The following is a 15,166-nucleotide window of genomic DNA, read 5'->3' as shown; positions in this document are numbered from 1 at the left end:
TGCTACTACAGCAAGGCGCACACGAATTTACATTAGCAGAGTAACTACTGCAGGGTGCAGCAGCATGTTGAAGATGCTGATGGCAGCGAGGGACTAGCCAAAGAAATTTCTTACCAATGGAATTCTCCCATCCTCTTAATTTGTTCCATCACCTGCTTTATAACACTACCATTGTATTAGAATCTTTCCAGATTTTGCCTTAGCATTTTCTAGCAGCTACTGCAAATTTCCATACTCTAACATCTCTTTTACAAGTGACAAATCTATACAATACAAGGTGTAGTTTCTTATTAGCAACTGGCTAGTAAATACAGGTGGTTTTATGCACAAAATCACAGCCTCTAATAATAGCTACTTTACAAGCACACATATTCAGGATGTTACTTTTCATTTGCCCCCAAGTGATGTTTTGCAATCATTCATTTTTCTCTTCCTCTAGCTTATTCTGCTTGGGGTATTCACGGTCAGCTCCTGTAGCTGAGGCATCAGGTTTTTCCATTCGTCTGTCCAGCTCATGGCAAGGCTTGACAAACTGCAGGCAGTCGCCATGGACCTGTAGGCAGGAGGACACAAATATACCCCCTCCCCCAGGTTATCAGTTCTTGAGAAGCAGACAGGTTAAACTGCACGTTGTTAACTGGCGAGGAGTTTGCTGCATCATTGCCTTTGTTTTTGTTTTTTTTTTTTTGCCACAGAGTTGCTCACCCTGCAAACGCTGGCCTGCTCGGCAGCCACTACCGCCGCCTGCCTGCTTCAGCAGCAGCCATAAATACCTGCCGGCAGCCGCACTTTTGCATTAACCCTTTCTTGCCCGAAATGTTAAACTGCTACCCGTTAAAAACTTTTACATGAACCCAACAACAAAAAAAATACACAAAACATCGATTGCCCTCAACACACACACACACACACACACACACACACACACACACACATATGGGATCCCACAAGCACACTCCACACAACTACAATATTTGAAGCACAAAATCCAGACAACCATTACTCCCACTACAGTCCCACGTACAGAACATAGCACAAGGACCCTGTGGAGACTAACAGGAAACCAGCTCCGAGAAGCACCATTGCAGTGTGAGGTGGCAGGCTCATCCTTAGTGGGCGTCCCCACAGAGGCTCTGCTTCCCCCACATCGTATGAGGCTTGGGCTTTTATGCTGACCAAAATGCACACTCAGTCCGACACAGGTGGCCAGCCTATGTTGGAAGAAGGGCCAGCAATATCTATAAAGGTCTCCAAAGGTCAATAGAAACATGGACATACTTATATTTACCAACTTCTAATACATAAGTATCACAGAGAAACTGTATTAAATGAGTTATATGGGCTCCCAAGTCCACGGTCCATTACAGTTTGCCCAATACCCCTGATAAGAGCATACAAGAGACCTTCCCACCACCAGAAACGCACACAGTACGTCTGTACCCAGTGCTGGTCTTGCTTCCCTGGAGGTTCGGGAGAGGGGGTGGGGGTGTTTTTTTTTTTTTTGGTTTTGTTTGTTTCGTTTTTGTTTTTTGCTTTTGTTTGTTTGGGGTTTTTTTTGTGTGTTTTTTTTTACTTTTACGTAAAAAAAGATTGCTCCCTTCACTTTAAGAAGGACTGAAAACATCCATAAGACGGATGTCCTAAGCTCAAATTTCAATTAATTCAATCACAGACAACAGGGGTGTCCTGGGGCGGTGCTGACTCTTTCCAGGGTTTCACCCATCGAGCTGGCACCCACCGCAGGAAGGAATCTGTAATTACACACATATAATCTCGACCAGTTAGTTTTACTTTCACAGGACCTTTCCAAATGCCGGTTTCCCAGTCCTTGTACTGGACCAGAATACCCGGAGTTTTAGTCATATAACCTGAACCTAATGCCTGACCATGTATTATAGCAGGGGAGTCATTAAAGTCTCCTGTCAATCACACAAAATTCATAACATATAGAGGTTTCTGTATCCTTGCTACCGGTGTACATCCTTCTTCCCCCGTTTTTTGTTTTTCCAACAACTGTTTCAAAGTTTGATGTGTTCTTTCAATGATAGCTTGTCCTGTAAGAGAATAGTGTCAATAGTAACATGGACATATTTCAATTTCCCAAAAGAGGGTACATGAGTCACATCCGTTTGCCAAAACTGAAGAGGCTGGAGGCCTCAAGGGTTGACTCCAAGGCCTATACCTACTGCTTGGCCTTGACAATCGGGGCAAGACTTCACAATGCCTCCGGCATCTGTTAGGGACGGTCCAAACTGTCGAACTAACATTTTTGTTGATTGATGGAAGAAGGCATGGGAGGCTCAAGCTTGTTGAAAGATATTTACAGAGGGCCCTGCCCATGCTGGGGCAACTAATTTATCCACTTTGTTATTTCCTTCACTAAGGCTTCCTGGAAGGCCTGAATGACTGTGAATATGCATAATAAAATATGTACATTTACGAGAATTCACAAGATGTAATAAGGTTTTTAACAAGATCCACAACCTGTGATTAGTGACTTCTTGTAAAATTGCCCTTTCTATACATTGAACAATGCCTACAACATATAAAGAATTGCAGACAATATTGAGGGGTGTCAGGCCATTGCTGAAATACTGCAATAACAGCACTTAGCTCTAGTGTTTGTAGTGAATCGGAAAAATGACCAAGTATCTTCTGCTTTTTCCAGCCATCATCTCTTTGCCAAACGTATCCGGCTGTGTGATTGCTACCCTTTGGAATCCTCTTTCAGCAGTACATAGCTAATCTAGCGTACATTGGTATAGTTGCTTTGCTTCTGAAAGAGCTCATTTCTATCCAGAATGTATGGAATCACTGGGGAGCAGAGACATCTGAACTGTGTTATCACAGTCAGAAAAATGGGATTTTGTTTTATGGCCCAAAGCTTTTGTAAGCAAAATCACAGACTGTTCTTGTAAGACAGCCTACAGGCAGTTGCATATCTGTAGCCTCACCCTGAATATCTATAGCCTCACCTTCATGCCTCTTGGTCCTTGCAGTCCAGAAACTTTTTATAGGAAAGCAACTGTATATAATCTGAAAAAATAGTCAACTAGAAGTTAAATAAATCAGAACTTCTTTATAGCTGTTCAACTTTGGAATAATCTTAGCAATTTTTTTTCTCAAGAACAATTACTGAATTATCATTATTTGCTTCAACAGAACATAGTTTAGAACAAAGAATACACTATTGATTTTTACAGAAAATTCTCCAGACACTCAGAAATTATTTGCTTGGTGAGCAACTGACCTACCCACTTTTCTGGCTAAACTGTACCTTTAATTCTCCTCTAGCTCTCCTTCCAGTCGGTAAGTCCAAGGTGGGGATGAAGGATAATGTGTTAAGGGATCTCTCTATACAGAGTTGTTTTCTACCTTGGAGAGCCAATTAAACATAAACTGCCTACGGCTTTTAAGTGCCTTCAGAACTCCAAAGCTGATGTCTTATTCCATATCTTAATTCAGGTTTTTAATACTAAAAAAAAAAAAATTGTGATTTACATAGAACAGATGTTATTCCTGTAAACTGTAGCTATTCAGAAATGTTTCTGATTTAACTGCTGATAATCAATCTTAAAGTATCATAAATTGCTTCTCTTGCAAGTGTCATAGATAAAAATAGTAAAAAAAATATGCAACAAACCACAAACTAAAAAAGAAAATGTGGCAGACATGCTACACTTTTTTCCCTTCCCTGCACTGACCTCTGAGGAAAGTTTTATCTCCCTTCTTTCCATTGATTTTGATATGTGAGTATCAATACTATCTCAAGCCCTTTGTAAGGCCAAATCTTACAGGCATATAAATGCACTCACGTTTATCTGAGTAAGTCTAGTGCTTATGTGTGTTAAGTTGAGCATATCCTTGTAAGTTATTTAAATAAAGACATCAATTTCCAATATTCTGTTTAATGATGTTACCCTTCCTCTTTTATTTAAAAAAGGTTTACTCTGGGAAATTATGTCAGAACACCCAGCTAATGTGTTTTTCTCTTCCTTTTCTATAACAAAATGATAACAGTAGTAACAGTGATAATTATTATTTCTACCGTAGATGTATATGTTGTACTTATCTAAGTTTAGCATGTCATTTGACTGTGATTTGCTTTCCTTTCAACTACAAGAAAAACAATAATATTGGTATTTTAGAATTATTCATCCTATCTTAATATTTTCATCTCAAGATTCCTAAAAGCTCTAGAAATAGCAATGCCATACATAATAAAAGACCATGTAAAACAAGGGAGAAGCATATTTGTTTCAGATACCTGTCAACAGATAACAGTAAAATAACTTTTTGGTGAATGAATTAGGCATAGTAGACTGAAAGAATCATTGTCTCCTCAGCTGAAGGACATGCTGCTTCTCTATAGCTTCCCACTAGCGGTGCACAACAACGTGGACATTGGAGACATACAGACTCTTCCATGGAATTCTGCTGTGATCACCAGTGTATTAATTAACAAAAGTGATGAAAGTTAAATTCTGCTTCAAGCCTCAAAAGAAGCACTGAGAGAGTGATAGAGGGATAAAAAATCTTGCTCCCCAGATTAATTTCAACTATCTGAATGAATTAGCTTTGACTTCTCTGCTGAAGGATTCATCTAGTTACTTCTGATAGAACACAATTAACTCCTCAATTTGACTCCCAGCAACTATTGCAAATATACCATGACAGAAAGTCTATTTTATGACTAACTAGAGTAAAACTGGATTAAATGAAAACCTCAAGTATTTAAGCAAATTTACCAGAAGCATTCTCGGAAATCCAGCCAGGTCATTTATATTTAGACAGATAGAAAACTGCAATAAGAATATTTGTCTGATTACAGAATGCCTTTACTTGCATTCCAGTTCTATGTCTCAGTAATTACACTAGTAGTATGTTGGACATTCATCTATGATTTACAATTGGACAGTAACAAGAACTATACCACTAATTTCTGCTAAAATATCTTACAGTCTATGTTGGGTTTGCATGGCAATGTTTGGCTAGCAGGGCTGGCCTAAAGGGGTGACTTCAGTGGTGTCCAACAGAGCCAGTGCCAGCCAGCTCCAAGGAGGACCCACCCCTGGACAAAGTTCACCCATCAATGCTAGCTCCCCTGGGAAAACATATTTTGGAAGGGGAAAAAGCCTGCTGCACAACAGCAGCCAAAAGAAAGGAGTGATAATATGTGAGGTAGATAACGTGCAGACACCATGGTCAGTGTAGGAAGGAGGGAAGGAGGCGTTTCAGGCACCAGAACAGAGATTCTCCTGCAGCCTGTGATGCAGACCATGTGCTCCTGCAGCCCATGGAGGTCCATGGGGGAGCAGATTCCACCTGCAGCTCATGGAGGACCTCACACTGGAGCAAGGGGATGCCTAAAGGAGTCTGTTACCCTGTGAGAAGCTCATGCTGAAGCAGGTTCCTGATGGGACCTGTGGACCCACAGAGAAAGGAGCCCACACTGGAGCAGGCAGATGCACCCAAAGGATGCTGTGACCCCATGGATTGCTGGAGCAGGCCCCTGGCAGGACCTGTGGACCCCGGGGAGAGAAGCCCATGCTGGAGCAGGTTTGCTGGCAGGACCCAGGCTGGAGCAGTCTGTTTCTGAAAGACTGCACCCCATGGAAATGCCACATGAGAAAGACCATATCAGAGCAGTTTTTGAAGGACCCATTTTGGAGAAGTTCATGAAGTACTATCTGCCATGGTGGAATTCCACACTGAAGCAGGGAAGAGACTGAAGAGGAAGGAGCAGCAAAGACAATGTGTGAGGAATTGACCGTAACCCACCCCAGGGAGAGGAAGTGGAGAAATCAGAGTGAAGTTGAGCCAGGGAAGAAGGGAGGGTGGAGCAGATGTGGTTCTTACTATTTAACTGTATTTCTCATTACACAAATCTGATTTGATTGGCAATAGAAAAAAGAAATCAGTTTCCCATGTCAAGTCTGTTTAGCCGTGACAGTAACTGGGTCCTCATCTCAACCCCCAAGCATTTCATCATATTTCTTCTCCCCCTGTTCTGTTGAGGAGGGGAATGATAGAATGGCATCATGGGTATCTGGCAACCAGCATCCAGCCAAACCACCACGCAATCCACATAATTGCCAACATAATGAGAAAGGATGAACTGAAAGTGTTTAAACCACATTGATTGTTCTAAAATCAGCACTTCTTCCCATGTACTTAGTTCCATCTGTATTTTAACAGCAGGAACTGAAGGGAGGTAATGAATGAAAAGCCCTTTCTGCTTACAGGCACCACATACAAAGAAGAGGGAAGAACAAGACCTGTTTAGGTCCTGCAAACTTTACACAATTTTCACAGCAGGAGTCTGTTCTATCAGTTCCTGTGTGTTTTAAGCAAAACCAATCGCAACATGAAGACACGAAAAATGTCTCCTCTTCATCTTTTGAGATCTTGTCATAAGTACTGTAGATTTCCACTATATATGTGCTATTCATACAGAATGAATAGCAACCAGAGAGGTGCAGAGGCTGACTGCTTTGAGCAGATAACAGCACAAAGCTCAGCACTTAAATGTATGTCTTTAATGTAGCAGACTCAAGGCGATTTTTGAAGGTCTTGTAAAGTAATGATGGAGTTCAGTGAGGCATTAAGTGCCAGAAAGAGTAGTGCTCTAGCAGCAAAAAAGAACAGCTTGTTCTCATGGCTATTTCATGCGGGATATTCATGAAGGGAAACACACTTGAATCATTCTGCTATGCTGATTAATGTTCCTAATGTCCCATTGTCTTCATAAAGTTAACAAACTAAAAGGTTCTGGTTTTGGGCTATTATTATTATTACTATTATTAAGTTATTTGAGAATGTGTTGGGAAAGGAGGAGGGTGTGTGTGTCTACTTGAGACAAAGGCAGAAGGGAAGCAGAGGGGAGGGTACAAAGTTTAGACTACATCAAGCTTAGTTGAGTGGATTTTTATAAGTTCAAAATACACTGGGAAAAAAAAAGGCTATAAACCACAGCAACCATGTTTTGGCACTGGGAAAAATGTAGTATTATGTTCCAGGTGAGCTGAGAAACAGTTACTGTAACAGTTACACTTGAACTGGAATCCAGTGATGTGATAGACCTTTCCCACCTTGATGTAGAAAACAATCAACACAAGGAATGAAGATGTCCAGGCTGTATTAAGTTCCACATTTCTTCTTAAATGATGAAAACCAAAAGGTGCTTCAGTGGAAGCTATGAAAATTTGCACTGATGACATAAATAATCATTCTATAAATTATACTTATTCCTACCCCTTCATTTTCACAATTAAAAACTCAAAACAACAACAGGAATTCCTTATTTTCTCAACATGTTCTGAGTTATGCTTTTATAAGGAAAAGAGAACTGTTTCTACATGTTATGACCTTTGTGTTAGCCTTCACCGGCCGCAGTACTTCAACTCCGAAACCACAGATTGCTGGAATGATGCCACATGCACACATTATCATGCAACTCAACTAGGAGGCCTTTACTAGAAATAAGACTGTTTCAAATTTTGTCCCACCTCATAAACTTCATGTTCTCCTTATTAGATACCTAACTCTTTCACAAGTGTACATCTTAGCCTCAAAGATAGCTATAAGCAGGATATTTCCATGTTCAGTTTCTCAAATGGAAGAAATTCCTACTTAAAAATGTGCTCCCATTTATATTCATAGTTTTCCATAAGCAGGATTTCTTAGTACTTTGCCAGGTGAAGAAGGGTCTGTGTTTTGGAAATAACTTTGCAATAAAAAGCTATCATACAAATTTGACTACCAGCATCAACAGGAGTCTGCAATAACATACTGAAGAAATACTTCCGTATAAAAATATATTCCCATTTCTAAAAAGCTACAGCTACACAATTTGCTGTTCTGCTTTTTTGTAATATTAATCTCCTTAATGCTAGAGGTAAGTCATATCTTACAAGTTAGCGCACTGATTTCTTTCTAATGAAACTGTAAAAATTTAAAGTTTATAACCTTCAACCAGTTCCAAAATCAAGATACTTTCAGAAATCCCAGGCTCTTCTTCATAATATTATTGGGTTTAATAATGTGCCTTCTGAGAGCTGCAGTTTTGCTTTATAATGCTGTCGTTTCATTGCAACTGACATTCCCTCCACTGAACTATTTATGCTACCCTTACATTTTCACAGAAACAAATGCAGATAGTTCTTTGATAACTGGCTTATTAAAATTCATGGTGTACTTTGCTGTCAATGTTTAAACACGAAGTTTAATTTTTGCTAGTGCTATCTTTTTCAGGGGAAAAAAAAAACAACGAAAAAAAACAGAGAATGCAGTGCTTTTCAGGACAAAAACAGATTTTATTGTGGATTAACTTTCAGGATAGATAACATTATTACTTCAGCATTAGTACACATGTGTTTGAAGTTTAACATAACTATGTTTTTGAGTCCCAAGACAGACAGCTTGATATACTACAGTACTGTAATGCAATCTGTTTTTTTATCTTTTCCATTTCTGCTCAGGAGTGCTGATGTCTTATAAAGAGCACTATCAGTCAGCTATATACACCATTAACATTAGACTTGAGAGTGTTTTATTCAGAGAGCTTTACATTTCCTAGTTAATCTGTTAAATACATTCCACCCAGAGCTTTGAGTCTGCAGAGTGCTAAGCTCACTGGTGAAGAAAACAAATTCACAATCAAGATTTCAGTCTTCCCTCTTCAAAGGAAAGAGTAGTATGTTGCAGTTGAAACTGAGACAGACCAGTGTTCAAAGCAAAATATGCAGAACCTGAGATACTTGCATTTAGTTATCGTCTCACCCTAGACTTGTTTTCTGGTTTTGAGCAAATCAGCTGCAGTCCAGTAACTTTCATATGCTGAGCTGAATTCTTCTATCTGTGCACAAATCAAAAACATACTAAAGTCTAACAATTCCTGTGAGGTTATTGCTCAATTTTCTAGGGAGCTATAGGAGTCCTTTCACTGGCCTACCAAATTGTTTTCATTCACATTTAGAACTGCCAGTGCTGAGCAACAAGACACTTGCCTAGACCTTTCCATGCTTCTTCAGCTTTTTCCACTTTATTACCTGGCATAGATGCCATAGGATGAAGCCTACCAACCCATATTCCAGCCAGATGACCCACTCCATAGCTCTTTACAAAAATATCCTTCTTTCTCATCTTGCCACTACTCTTTGCTTTGTCCTCCCAACACGTTTCTTTCATCAGAAGTGCTTATTGGGGTGTTTAGTGAATCAATCCAAACCATGAGTGACCTTCCTCATAGGGAAAAAAAAAAAAAAAAGAAGTTTTGTGGTGGTTTTTCAGGTCAATTTTTTCCACAGAAAGCAGTTTTTCATCTCAAGTCTGTGAACTTTCTCCAGAAATGGCAGTTTTCAGCTGTGAATAAATTTTATTGCTATTACTCCATTGTGACACTGAGATGGCCCTTCTTTGACATTCTCTTGGCAAATCCAGTCATATCAGAGAAAAAACATATGGCAGATACTCTAACTAAGCAACAGACAATAAAAGTTCCAGCCTCAAAACCATCCACACAATTCCACAGCTGCAGACAGCTGTGATATTTACTTTTCAGAATTATTTTATTCTTTTACACATAATTAGAATCTGGATGTGCCCAAATTCACTTGTCTTCTGCCAACAGTCATCCTCAAGAATATTAGCTGTTGTTCTGCGGTCAGATTCCTGAATGTTTCAAGGTTATGCAAGCAAAAGCCGTTTATTTAAAATCAAAATAGCCAGGAAATGTTAAGAGAATTGGTATTCCAGTGACATTCCAGGAAGGAATTGCATTTAGAGATACTATCTTAAGCAACTATTTTGAAGTTTTATAATACCAGAAGAACTATTAGCCTGCTGCAGAGGCACTACATGCTGGGGTCTCCCTTTTCCAGGGAACAAATATTTTTCTGTTATTCATAACTGATTACTATTTTATATTAATTCAACACTTTTTAAAAACCAAACAAATACCCACATTAAGACTTCTTCTGCCAAGTTGGAGAAAATTACCGAAATAATATCAGAAACTTTGTTCTAAGGAAGCTCTGACAGGAATACTATACAAAAACAAAATAGTTGGTTTGTTGAGCAAGCAAAATTTGTGTGAAATTAGAACTACAACTCACTGAACATCAAATGAAATCATATGTCATAAGTAGAGTGGTGGTTTAACAGATCACATTCTGTTGTTTGTCTCTTCAGGTTTTGCCATACGTTTCTCAATTGTAACTTCTCCTATGGTGCTTCTTTTTAGTATAGGATGAGGTTATACACTGATGATGACCAAGCAACATCAGGGAAAAATTCTAAAATAACAGATGTGAATCAGTAGGCAAATGCCATGGGAAGGAGTTTTACTTTCACATGTTCAGATGCAACATTGCAAATATAATTGCAATATGCAGCCTCAAGTTAAAAATGTATACATTTTAATCTCTAGTATGAGATTTTTTTGTTTTCCTAATATTATTAATGTGCATGTATACAGAAACATTTTGTTGTCTATGCTGTTTTATAGCTCATGTCTAAGGCAGCTGTCTTCAGAGATGAAACCTGGAATATAATGGACATGCCTATGCCTATTCTGAAAACATACTCTCAAAGTATGCAGTGTGTAGTCAGTTCTTTGGTAAGGGGAAAGCAGCATTCAACAGCACCACAAGGGTAATCCACCAACACTGCCAATTAGCCTTTTGCTCTGGGGATGCTCTGGAGTACTTTTTTTAAAATTATTGGCTGATCATAGCCGACTGAAATAGCTCAGGTTTAGAGAGAGCTGAATTTATGAAAAATACTGCAGAATGCATTTGAATAACAAGTACATAATCTCTCATTTGTCAAAAATATTCGTTGAAATAATTGAAAAATACACATTTTTAGTAACTATTGACTCAACCCTAAGGATTGTATTGGACATCAGAGATAAGAATGTATCCCTTCATCCTATCTCCAGTGCCTACATGTGAGCAGGCTACACTGAAAGAAGGACCCAATACCAACCTGCTAAATAAAACACTTGTCTTTCAGAGGAACTAGAGCCATCTCCTAAAGAAAGAATGCCCTCTACTGCTCGGTTACAGAGCTGCATAATAGCAAAAGAAACGGATGCTCAAAACCAGGTTTCATTGGACTGAAAGCTTTGAAAAATAAATCAATAAATAGATTAGAAGATAATAACAATAATAACAATTTTTGTGGATTATCTCTCCAAACTATTAGGAGATATGCATGTATAAAAACAAATTCTTATTTTAAAGAACTTTAACATTTCTGCTGCTCTGCTGTTCATTTTTATGATATACTTGCGCAGCATGGCCCCAGACATCTCACTCTAACCGAATATATAAAACCAAGCTCAATATTTTCTTCATAATACTCGAATGCATAACACTTTAATTTTAAAATGATTAATGTTGCTACGTTCAGTAATTGTTTTGGAATGCATTTTCCTTGAACTTTATATAATTTGCTACCTGGCCTCAAACATAATACTCTCTCATCATTGCTGCATATAGTGTCATTCAGAGACATATGTATTGTATTTTTTCACAGAGGTTTGCCTCTGAAAAACAGCCAGCTGAAATTCTTAAATATCTAAATATTACATTCACAGCATGTAATTTTGCAGCAAGCTATCACACAGAAGTGCCCTTAAAGTGTTGTCAAATACAGTAGAGACATGCATACTCGTTTATTTTACATCAGCAGAGAAGAAAGGGATTCATGAATGCTATTCTAGAAAGCTTACCTCATCTGATCTGATTCTGTTTTGTATCACATTTGTTCATAAGGAAACCCTATATTTCTGAAAGTAAAAGAGGAGCTTCTGAACTGAGTTTTAAGCAGTCATTAATTAGTACCTCCAGCAGCAGATATTAATCTTTTCCCTCCCATTTCTTCTCTTTCTTATTTAGCTTCCCACATAAGTAGAGACTCTAGGAATATTCACAGATGATTTTAAGAAAGAATGGCAGACATGCATAATCTGGTAGATAGAAGTTTGTTTCCTTTAATGCAAAACCAGGAAAGCATAACATATTTTATGCTGAATACATGAAGAATTTCAAAAAAAAAGGACAACCTATTTAGGTTGATCTCAGGAATTCCCTAGACTGGTTAGAAAATTGTTTTCATTTGAGAAGTAAGGAATTTCTAACTACAGAGCCCACCCATGTATTTGGCCAAGGTTGTTACAGTGCATATATAAAGCACCAACACTTAATTTCAGACTAATTCCACATTATTCTTAATTTTCAACCAGCAATGGCATATGATGCTATGACCAGGGCTACTCATGGATGGTCGTAAATGTTTTCTGCAATTGTTCTGATATTTTGGCCATGAACTGACTTGTCAATTTCAAAGAAACACTTCTCTGAGCCTCTGTAACAGAAACAGCCACAGTAAGAATGACAAGAGCAAGAGTTGACAAAGTTTTTTTTTATTGTTCTGCAGTTTTTTCCATTACACACACAGATGCGTGACGTGGCTAGACAGATGTTGGTGGTAGCCTTCATAGTAATAATAGTGTATGTGCCATGGTTTGCAAATTTTCAAAACAAGAAACTTCCAAGATTTTACAAACCTAAAAATGTGTTGCTTTTTGACCTTTCTGTGAAGAAAAGCTGAATGTTAAATTTTTATAAAAATACAGATAAAATACAACATCTCCCAAATATAATACAGTATAAAGCACCTTTTTCTTTCTGAGAATATATACCAGCTTTACATGCATTTCCCCATAAACACTGTTATTTGCATATGCACTTACATGTACACTTATCTATATGTATGTATGTGTGCATGTAGGTATGTCCACAATAAGAACTGAAGACTTAGCAGCATGCTGAAGTAGCACTGAAATTTAAAACAGGATTGCAATGACAACAGTACTATTATTTATTGCTGCCAGGACCAAACTATAGATAATGATGGGTATTCAACCTGTTTTCTCTGTTGAATGTGTCAAGCATATCAGCTGTCCCAGAAAGGACTGCAGCTCAAAATAATCAGACACTTTGAAGAGGCAAGTTTCTTCTGTCTTCTTACAAAATACTGGATTGTTGAAAGCCTTTTTTTCCTAAATTGGTAAAAATATTTTGTTATGTAATGTTTTTAAGGAGTTTTTCATTATTTTGTTTTTTACTGAAAGTTTCTTTTTAAGCACAGCCTCCAGTAAATATTGCTGCATTTCCACAAAACCCATGTCAGCAGTAATGAAAAGCTAGTCTCTCCTAAACCTGTTCTCAACCAAATGTCAAAGGTTGTAAGAGTGATTTAGGTTAAAGAAATAGAAGCGAATCTGATCCATAAAGGCAGGGATTCCTACTATAGAAATTAGTTTTCTGGAACCATTCAGATACGTAAGGTTGTTTATTCAATTCTTTATTAGCAGAATTACAGTTCAACAAAAAAACAGGCAAAGACTGGCAGTCAAACTAATCAGCAGCGTATTGGAAGTGTAACAGAAAGATGCTGCATGCTTATACATATTGGTATCCTAGCTTAGGGAGTGTACATAATAAATGTCTCCAAATATTTGAAGGCCATAAACTTCAAAATTCAAGTAATTACCTAGTATTACAGGTGAAGTATGTTTATGAATAGTGGGATTACCCCAAACAAAGTAGGAAAAGCTTCTTTACCATGAAATTTGTACAAAACTGAAACAGCTTTCTTAACAGGGAGATCTGTCACTCAAGTTGTTTGAATTAGAATGCAGAGAGCACACAGAAGTGCCCTGTAGGGAATACTCTGCACTGGTTTGCCAATAAACCTACTATGCTTTTCCGGCTATAATTTGTACGATTTCCTGTGTTTGGACATAAAACACATGGAAACCTGAGACAAGAGTTCGTGTAACTGTTGTTTTTAACTGAGCTGAGTACCATATGATGCAATACAGGCAAGCTAGTGAACTGGCTAACACATACAAGCATAAACTTGCTAGCTTACATACAAGTGAGTGTAAGCTAGTTATGGAGAGGCATGGATTCCTGTCAGTATTTTAGGTTTAAAAAAAAATATCATGTAGAATCACTAGATATAAAATACATATAAGATAGAATATGGTAGCAGAATCAAGGACTTGTACAGGACGGCAGCATCACTTCAGAACCTTCTTCATATTTCATCACTGTCAGAACCAGTTGCAAGCAGCCCCATGGAGGCATGCTAGAAAAAAAGAGTGAGACTTCCTACCCTGTTCTTTGTATTAAAATACTGATTGCACTGTGGTTATAACCAAAAGAAGCCTCCTGGGACTCAACAGCACCACAGACTCAGATGTGACAGTACCACCTGTGGACTACTTCTTATTTCAGTATGTCTTCTAAAGCAAGAAGGGAAAGTCAGCCTTCTCTAGTTCTGTGTTTCTCAGCTTTCCTTCTGTCCTTGTTAATAAAGGCAGGACACACAACTATAACCAGCAAATAACTTAGTCTCCTAAATGAGTGACTTAAGGCAGTCCAAGGTCTCATTCTTGTCTGATCCTGTCTTCCTCATCAGTTATTTGTGAAAAAATCAAAGGCACATGCTCAAGACAAACTTGGGTATGTATACTGGAGGAAATGTCACTGAGTAACAGCATCCAGAGCTAAAAAGATGCATCTAGAATGCCACGTGTGGCAGCCCTTAACACACAAAACCCACACACTATCACCATGGGCCAGTGCAATATTCCCTAGGGATTAGCAGACATCTCATCCCAAAAGAGGGCAACTTTTCCAAATATATGTCTGTTACAAAATTTCTGTCATATTGATTCATTTTTATACGTATCTGAGGTTTTTCTCCAAGATGAAATGACATGATAGGAAAAATAATTTGTTTGGGTTTTTTTTAAAGAAATCAGTTAAATTATTTTTAAAACTGCACTTGCCACTAAATAATAAAACCCCTATTATGAATATGTTAGCATTTGGTGCAAAACACTGTGGAAAGAATTAAGCCCCCGAGCTTTTACAGTTTCATGAAGACTTTCTATATATAGGAAATTAAACTGAAATTTATGTCACTTTGATAATGGTATCACTTAAAACCATAACAGTTAATTAACTAATTAACAACTTAATTAACTCAGCACTTAATTTACTTACTTGAGTTCATTTAAATTCCCCAGATGAGATTTAATGAACTTCTAGAATAATTTCTGACTAACCATGTGATGTATGTTTCT

This window comes from Pezoporus wallicus, unplaced genomic scaffold, assembly GCF_028554395.1.
Source record: "Pezoporus wallicus isolate ANWC-B61680 ecotype Strahan unplaced genomic scaffold, APGP_CSIRO_Pwel_v1 contig_6275, whole genome shotgun sequence".
NCBI lineage: Eukaryota > Metazoa > Chordata > Aves > Psittaciformes > Psittacidae > Pezoporus > Pezoporus wallicus.
The sequence above is the reverse complement of the archived record's forward strand: the minus strand, read 5'-3'. Positions refer to the sequence as shown.